We start from the raw sequence: 8402 nt of genomic DNA on the forward strand, positions 1-8402 counted from the left end.
CGTGGTACTTGTCCAGACTTGGACAGAGCATAGCAACGCTTCTCTTCTGTTTGTATTCAGTCTTCCTCGAGATATTGGACGTTCAAGTCAACCTACTGAATGCTAACGCTAATGTTTAATGTTTAAATGTTCTTTTCAGTCACAATGTGGGCTTCTTTTTCTCTTTGAGATTTTTATTTAACGGCCCTGCTTGACCCTGCGTTTATTGTTTAATTTTCCATTTAACACTGTTCGCATTGAAGTCTGTGATCTAATGACCTTCTTCAGTGTCTCTCACTCCGCACTTGGGTAATATCGAAACCGCATTAACACTACCAGTGATTCTTATAACAGGATCTCATCCATGTATATAATTAATGTCTATGAATCATAGTTTTTGTATATTGCTTTTCCTGTGTTACTTTAATTTGTGTGAATTGAACTCTCGTGTTTTAATCTACTTGCAGTCTGTTGTGAATAATTTAGATTGCATTAGGTCAACGTTTAGAAGAGAATACAACTGTGGTATAAGTGCTGCATGATTTCTAATTTTGGTTCATTCATAATCAAGCTTTAATGGACGTAACTTCTCCTCCGCCGTTTTAGCTCAACGGGAATTCAGCGTTAACCGGTCGAGCAGGTAGGTTGCGTAAGTAGAACACAGACAACACGTATGTGCGTGACCCCGGTTTTCTGTGCTCAGTGTCAGATATGGGAGGTCATTGAGACTCCGAGCCTCCCAGACGGAAACATCTGCGTCAGGTGCGTCGATTTGCAGCCCCATAGTGGCCACTTTCGGAAACTGGAGATGCAGCTCGATGACTTTCGTCTGGTCAGGGAGAGTGCGGAAGTAACAGAAGGGAGTTGTAGGCAGGTAGGCATACCAGGGCACGGGGAGAGAGAAAAGTGGGTAAAACTCAAGAGAGGGAAGAGCATGACTCTGAGGATAGAAAGAACACCTGTGGCTGTACCCCTTGACAAAAGTACGGTTGAGTACGGTTGGGGGAGAAGGCTTTGCTGGGAGAAGCAACAGTGGTAGCGCTCCCGGAAGGAAGTCTGGCTCCTGTGACTCAGAATGGTAGGGAAAGGAAGAGGATGGCAGCAGTGATAGGGGTCTTTATAGTTAGGGGGCTAGACAAGCGATTCTTTGGACGCAGGAAAGAAACATCGATGGCAGTTTGCCTCCCAGCTGCCAGAGTCCGGGATGTTTCTGAGCTCATCTTGAAGTGGGAAGCAGAACAGCCAGAGGTTGTACATATTGGTACCAATGGCATAGTCTGGAAAAGGGAGGAGGTCCTCAAAGCAGACTACAGGGAGTTAGGAAGGAGGTTGAGAAGCAGGACAACAAAGGTATTCAACTCGGAATTACTCCCTGTCCCACGCGACAGTGAGTATAGCAATAGAGTGAGGTGAAGGATAAATATGTGAATGAGAGATTGGAACAGAGTACAGAGATATAGATTTCTGGATCATTGGGACCTCTTTTGCGGCAGGAGTGACCTGTACAAAAATGACCGGAGGCACTTGAATCCCAGTGGGTCCAATATCCTGGCGGTGAGGTTTGCTAAAGCTATTAGGGGGAGTTTAAACTAGGAATGCTGGGGGCTGGGAACCAAATTGACAAGACGGAGGAAGGGAAGTTTGGCTCACAAATGGGGAAGGTTTGGAAACAGTGTGAGAGGGAGGATATGCAGGTGATCGAGATGGTACGCGCTCAGACCAATGGTTGGAGATCTGTCTGTTTTAATACAAGGCGTATTATGTAAAAGGCCAATGAGCTTACAGCGTGGATCAGAACAGAGCGAAGATGTTGTGGCCATTACAGAGACTTGGATGGCTCAGGGGCAGGAATGGTTACTTCGAGTGTCAGGCGCTTGGAAGATTCAGAAAGGACAGAGAGAGAGGCAAAAGCTATGGAGATGTGGCACTGTTGAAAAGAGAGAGTGTCACGGCCGTAGAAAGGGAGGAAAACATGGACGGATTGTATACAGAAATTCTGTGGGTGGAAGTTAGGAAAAGGAAGAGGCCATTAGGTATAATGGCTGTTTTTATAAACAACACAGAAGTAACAGGGACATCGAGGACCAGATAAGGAAACAGATTCTGGTACCGTTTAATAATAACAGGGTTTGAGAATTTAACTTCCCGATTATCGATTTGCATGTCCCCATACCAGGGGTTTACTTGGAGTGGAAGGTGTATTCAGGAAGGTTTCTTAACACAATATGTAGAGAGGTCTACAAGAGCAGAGGCTGCACTTGATCGGATATTGGGAAATGAACCTGACCAGGAGTCAAATCATTCATTTGGAGAGCAAATTAGAGATAGCGATCACAACTCCATTTCCTTTACCATAGTATTGGAGAGTGTTAGGTAAAGTCAAGTTAGGAAAGCGTTTAATTAGAGTAAGGAGAAATATGTGGCTATCAGCTGGAACTTGGAAGCATAAGTTGAAAACAGATGTTCTCAGGGAAATGTACGGTAGAAATGTGGCAAATTGCCAGGGGACATTTGCGTGGAGTTCTGCAATGGTATGTTCCAATGAGAGAGGGAATGGATGATAGGGTAAAGGAAACGTGGTGCCCGAAGGCTGTTGTACATCTAGTCAAGAGGAAACAAAGAGCTTACGAATGTGTCAAAAAGCTAGGTAATGCTAGATCGCTAGAAGATTATAGGGCTAGCAGCAAGGAGCTACATAATAAAATTAGGAGAGCCAGAAGGGCATTGAGAAGGTCTTGGAGGACAGGATTAAAGAGAAACCCAAGGCATTCTACAGGTATGTTACGAGCAAGAGGATAAGACGTGAGAGAATAGGACAAATCAAGTGTGACAGTGGAAAAGTGTGCATGGAACCGGAGGATATAGCAGCGATACTGAATGAGTACTTTGCTTCAATATTTAATACGGAAAAAGGATCTTGGCGATTGTAGGGATGACTTACAGCAAACTGAAAAGCTTAAGACTGCAGATACTTAAAAAAAGTGGATGTGCAGGAGCATTTTGACATGGTCTGGTCCGAGGGTTCTGCATTCCAGTTATTTCCTTACAACCCTGTTCCTCTGGGCGCCTCGATTAATGCAGCTGATCTTCATTTCGAACCGGCAATATAAAGGCTCCGGGTTCAGCAATAATTGCTGGACCATTGCTTGAAGTTTGTCACCGGAAACCAGTTACCGGATCCTGTCATCTCACCACAGCCGCTGCGAATATGCTCATTCCGGGACCGCTGTGAATCGTGGAATCTTGTCTCCTCGGTGCCTGTGTTTGCTTAGCGAATTCAGTCGTTTTCGTGTCCAGCTGAGTTGCCGGCTGTTTCGCCAGTGCTCCGAGTAAGGTACGGATTCTATCGTTGTTGTGGCCGACTGAAGACTTTCTGTCCGTTTGCTGCAATTCCGAGCAATGATACGTATGGACTGTCGTAGTGTGGTTCCGTCTCCTTGTTCTCCAAGCCCTTTCCAGCTGAGTAGGTACAGTCATTTGCCGCCACTCCGAGTTTGGTATTTTGTCTTTTCATGGTCCAGATCCACTCCAGGTCCACGCTCGTGGTCCGAGTTCCAAGTCCAAGTCAAGATCTATTTTCCGAGTCCAAGCCGAGGTCCAAGTTCCGAGTCCAAGCCGAGGTCTAAGTTCCGAGTCCAAGCCGAAGACCAAGTTCCGAGTCCAAGCCGAGGTCCAAGTTCCAAGTCCAAGCCTCGGTCCAAGTTCCGTCTCCAAGACGAGGTCAGGGTCCTAGTCCAAGTACAGTCGAGGTCCAGGTTCGTAGTCCATGTCGTGCCCGAGTCCCAGTCCAAGTCGATTCCAAGGCCAGATCAAGTCCAGGTTTCAAGTCCAAATCCTAAGGTTTTACCTGTTTGTTCTCCAACATTCATGACTATGTAGACTTTTTGCCCTCTCTCCATGGACTCACTAGTAACTATCAATAAACACTGCCCTCCACTTGGGTCAATGCCCCTTGTGACCGAGCTGATTAGCCAAACACGGACCCAGCGACGCAGACACTGTCTTCAGACATTCGTTAACCAGCGTCCCTTCCCGTCATAACACCCCCTCCCGACCGGGTCGTCGATTATCCGTGCAAGCCTGTTAGTTCGCCTGGAGGCTCCCATAGAGGGAGGGGTACGATCACAGTCCGGTCCGTGGATTCCGCATTCTAGTTATTCCCTTCTCAACGTGTTCCGTTGGGTGCCTTGATTAAGGCACCTGATCTTCATTTCGTACCGGCAAAATAAAGGCTCCTGGTTACAGTGGTAATTGCTGGACCGTTAACAGAAGTTTGTCACCGTAAACCAGACATTGGAATCCAGTCATCTTACCGTAGCCACTGTGGTTATGCTCATCCTGGGACCGATGTGAATTGTATACTCTGGACTCCTCGGTGCCTGTAGCTGCTTAGCGAATTCAGACGTTTTCGTGTCCAGCTGAGTTGCAGGCTGTTTTGCCATTGCTCGAGTAAGGTACAAATTCTGTCGTTTTCCTGGTCGTCTGAAGTCTTGCAGGCCATTTGCTGCCACTCCGATCAAAGATACGTAATGAACTGTCGTTGTGTGGATTCGTCTCCTTGTTGTCCAAGTCCATTCAAGCAGAGTAGGTCTGTCCGTTTGTCACAACTCCAAGTTAGACATTCTGTCTCCTCGTTGTCCAAGTATTTCCAGCTGGGCAACACAAGTGAATCTGCAGATGCTGGAAATAAATAAAAACACAAAATGCTGGCAGAACTCAGCAGGACAGACAGCATCTATGAAAGGAGGTAGTGACGAGGTTTCGGAGTGAACCCCTTCATCAGGAGTGAAGTAACATGGGATGGTCGAGGGGGGATAAGAAGAGGGGGGAGGGGTGAAGTAGAGAGCTGGGAGTCTGTGAGTTGAACCTCCGTTGATACCCCTGCCCCCTTACCCCATGCCTATCTATATTTTTAGTCTGGTTCTCTTTCCCTCTCATTTCCCCCCTCACTATAATCTCCCCCAGCCCTACCTTTCTTTCTCTTTTATTTCCCATAATTCTGTACCTTCCACCTAGCCCATTTCCCTTCAGCCTATCACTTCCCAGCTCTCTACTTCATCCCTCCCCCCATTTCTTATCCCCCCTCGACCATCCCATGTTACTTCACTCCTGATGAAGGGTTTCGGCACGAAGCTTCGTCACTACCTCCTCTCATAGATGCTGTCTGGCCTGAAGAGTTCTGCCAGCATTTTGTGTTTTTATTTATTTACAGCTGTGTACGTCCGGCCGGTTGCCGCTACCCCGAGTAGGGTATCCTTTGTTTTGGTCGTACAAGTCTAGTCCAAATCCAAGCTCGTGGTCCGAGTTCCGAATTCAAGTCGAGATCCAATTTCCAAGACCAAGTCGAGATCCAATTTCCGAGGCCACGTTAAGATCAAAGTTCAGAGTCGAAGTTAAGATCGAAGTTCCGTGTCCAAGTCAAGATCCAAATTCTGAGTCCAAGTCGAAATCCAAGTGCAGAGTCCAGGTCAATATCTAAGTGCCGAGTCCAAGTCAATATTTAGGTTCCAAGTCCAAGTCATGATCCAATCTCCTAGTTCAAGTCGAAATACAAGTTCCGACTCCAAGCCGAGGTCCAAGTTCCGAGTCTAATCCAAGGTCCAATTTCCGAGTCCAATCCGAAGTTCAAGTTCCGAGTCCAAGCGCAGATCCGAATCAAAGTAAAGATCCGAGTTCCGTGTCCAAGTTGAGATCCAATTTCCAGGTCCAAGTCGATATACAATTTCCGAGTGCAAGCTGAGGTCCAATTTCCAAGTACAAGCCGAGGTGCAATTTTCGAGACCAAGCCGTGGTCCAGTTTCCGAGTTCAACCAAGTTTCATGGTCCGACTCCATTTCAAATCCGAGTGCAGGTTCTTAGTCCAAGTCGAGTCCAAGCAAGTTCAATTCCAGATTCCACGTCCAAGTCATACTTCAGGGTTTACCGCTATGTTATCCCACGTTTACGTCCATGTTGACATTTTGTCCTCGCTCCCTGCCCCCCCCCAGTAATTATCAGTAAACATTGTTCTATTTATAACTACCTCTGTGTCTGTGTCCTGCAATTGGGTCCGCTCTCAACGACCCCTCGTAACACGTTTTGAAAGCATCAAGTTGGATATGTCACTGGGATCGAACGTGATGTGCCCCAGGCTAATATGGGATGCGAGGGATGAATTTGCTGAGCCTCAGGCGATAATATTTGCATCAATAATGGGAAGTGAGAGGTTCCCGAGGATTACAGAGTTATAGATGTTGTTTTCTTATTCAGGGAAGGGATTTGAGACAGCCCAGGAAATTATAGACCAATGAGCAATAATTCAGTGGTTGATCAATTGTTGGAGACGATCCTGAGAGGCAGGATTTATGAGCATTCGGAGAGGTATAATACGTTTAGGAAACACAAAGTACACTGCAGATACTGTGATCAAGTCAACACATACAAACAAGCTGGATGAACTCAGCAGGTCGGGCAACAGTTTGTACGTGTTAATATGTTTAGGAATAGCCGACATGGCTTTGTGAAGGGTACGTCATGCCTTATGAGCCTGATTAAATTCTTTTGGATGTGTCTAAGTACATTGATGATGGTAGAATGGTAGATTATGTACATATGGATTTCAACAAGGCAGTTGACAAGATACCCCATGCAAGCTTATTGAAAAAGTAAGGAGGCATGGGATCCAAGGGAAAATTGTTTTCTGGATCCAAACTAGCTTGCTCACAGAAGGCAAAGTGTGGTGGAAGACAGGTCATATTCTACATTGAGGTCGGTCACTAGTGATCTGCCTCAAGAATCAGGTCTGAGACCCATACTTTTCGAGTTGTTATACATAAATATATATATATATATATTGGTAGGTCAAATATGACGACAGAATATGTTATTAATGGAAAAAACTCTTGGCAGTATGGAAGATTAGTGGGATCTTTGCGTCCACTAAGCTGTCTTAATATTCTAATGATAGAAAAGTAGGAATGTGAATGAAGAAGATGCAAAAACGTTGATGGCATCTGAACTGTTGGAAAGAAAACCCTGCATCAAGACTGGTTTAAACTATGCCAGGCCAGTCTGTCACATGATCGCTATATCCTCTATATCTCGTAGAAAATACAGGAAATACTTTAATTCTGAAATTTGTAATGATAACATCGAATCTACTATGATCGCTACTATGGAATGGAACCATAAAGTTGCGGCTGGTTGGTTTAATAAATCAAATATTTACCAACGTTATGTTTCTCATGATTATTTGGAAACTCTACAGCTATCCCAGAATACACTCCATAAGAAAGCTCACTTAAGTCTTCTTTTTCTATGGACACGCAGGAGAGCTGCATCGTGGTCATACTTATTTAAGTTATTAAGTTATTCCACAGTGGAATGTATCTTAACATAATAGCATGATATGGCAATTGCAATGCGACAGACAGAAATGTTCTAGTACGGGATAACACTAACAACCTATCACCGGTGCCAGCTGTTACGTACCCCGTAACTGGGTGTCAGGCCAGCAGAGAGAGAAGAATCCGTTGGGGTCTGGTGGTACTATTTTCAAAGGTGTTTATTAGTAAAATAAGCAAAACAATACCAATAATACATATATACATATAACACAGGTTAACAATAATAAACCTAAAAGTGTAGGAATAATAATAAGCAATAATAAACAAGCTCTATCGATGTCTAGGGGTAAATGAATTGTCATAGAAAAGTATAAAGTTCAGTTCAGTTCATGAGTGCTGAGGTAGTGATGGTTGTTGTGTTGTTATCGTTGGAGAAAGAGAGAAGCGAGCGAGATGTAACAGCAACAGCTGCGGCAGGCAAACATTCTGCGGCTTTCTTATTCCGTCGTATCGTTGTGGTCATTCAGCCATGACACCTCCGTCTTTCAGCTAGACCGTTCCACTGCGGTGGACTCGTCACTCTGGCATGAGTGGACACACACACAACTCCCCACCGGCCCTGCTGTCACACTGTGAGTTTTATTGACCGATCTCCTGATTCGGTCTCCGAAACCCCCACCTTCCTATGGATTCAAAACACTCAGTCAGTGTCCACTGGTGTATCTGAAGGGTGTCTCTCCAGACCTGTCTTTTATCCCTGCTAACGGGGTCTCAGCTATCCATCAACTCTGAATGACTGTGTCCATCAAATCAGGCCATTCCTGTTGTCTCTTGAGGAATGTTAACGAGCAAAGAAAAGTCCTTGCAGCGAAAGGTAAATAATCCAGGAAGAGTCACTAGTTCATTGTTCTCGGGGCGGGGGGGGGTTTAACTCTGCACCCCATTGTCTATCAGGTCTGTTAATCACTCATAACACAGCGTATCTGCATCAAGAACATTTTGTACTCTGCAAATTTCTGTGCCGAATAATATTATAGCAAGGGTGCCTAAAGCTGCTGCACAGTACTCTATTTGTCAAGGTGGAGTGGAGCGTGAGTT

The sequence above is a fragment of the Hemitrygon akajei genome, chromosome 3 (assembly GCF_048418815.1).
Source record: "Hemitrygon akajei chromosome 3, sHemAka1.3, whole genome shotgun sequence".
In the NCBI taxonomy this organism is placed as follows: domain Eukaryota; kingdom Metazoa; phylum Chordata; class Chondrichthyes; order Myliobatiformes; family Dasyatidae; genus Hemitrygon; species Hemitrygon akajei.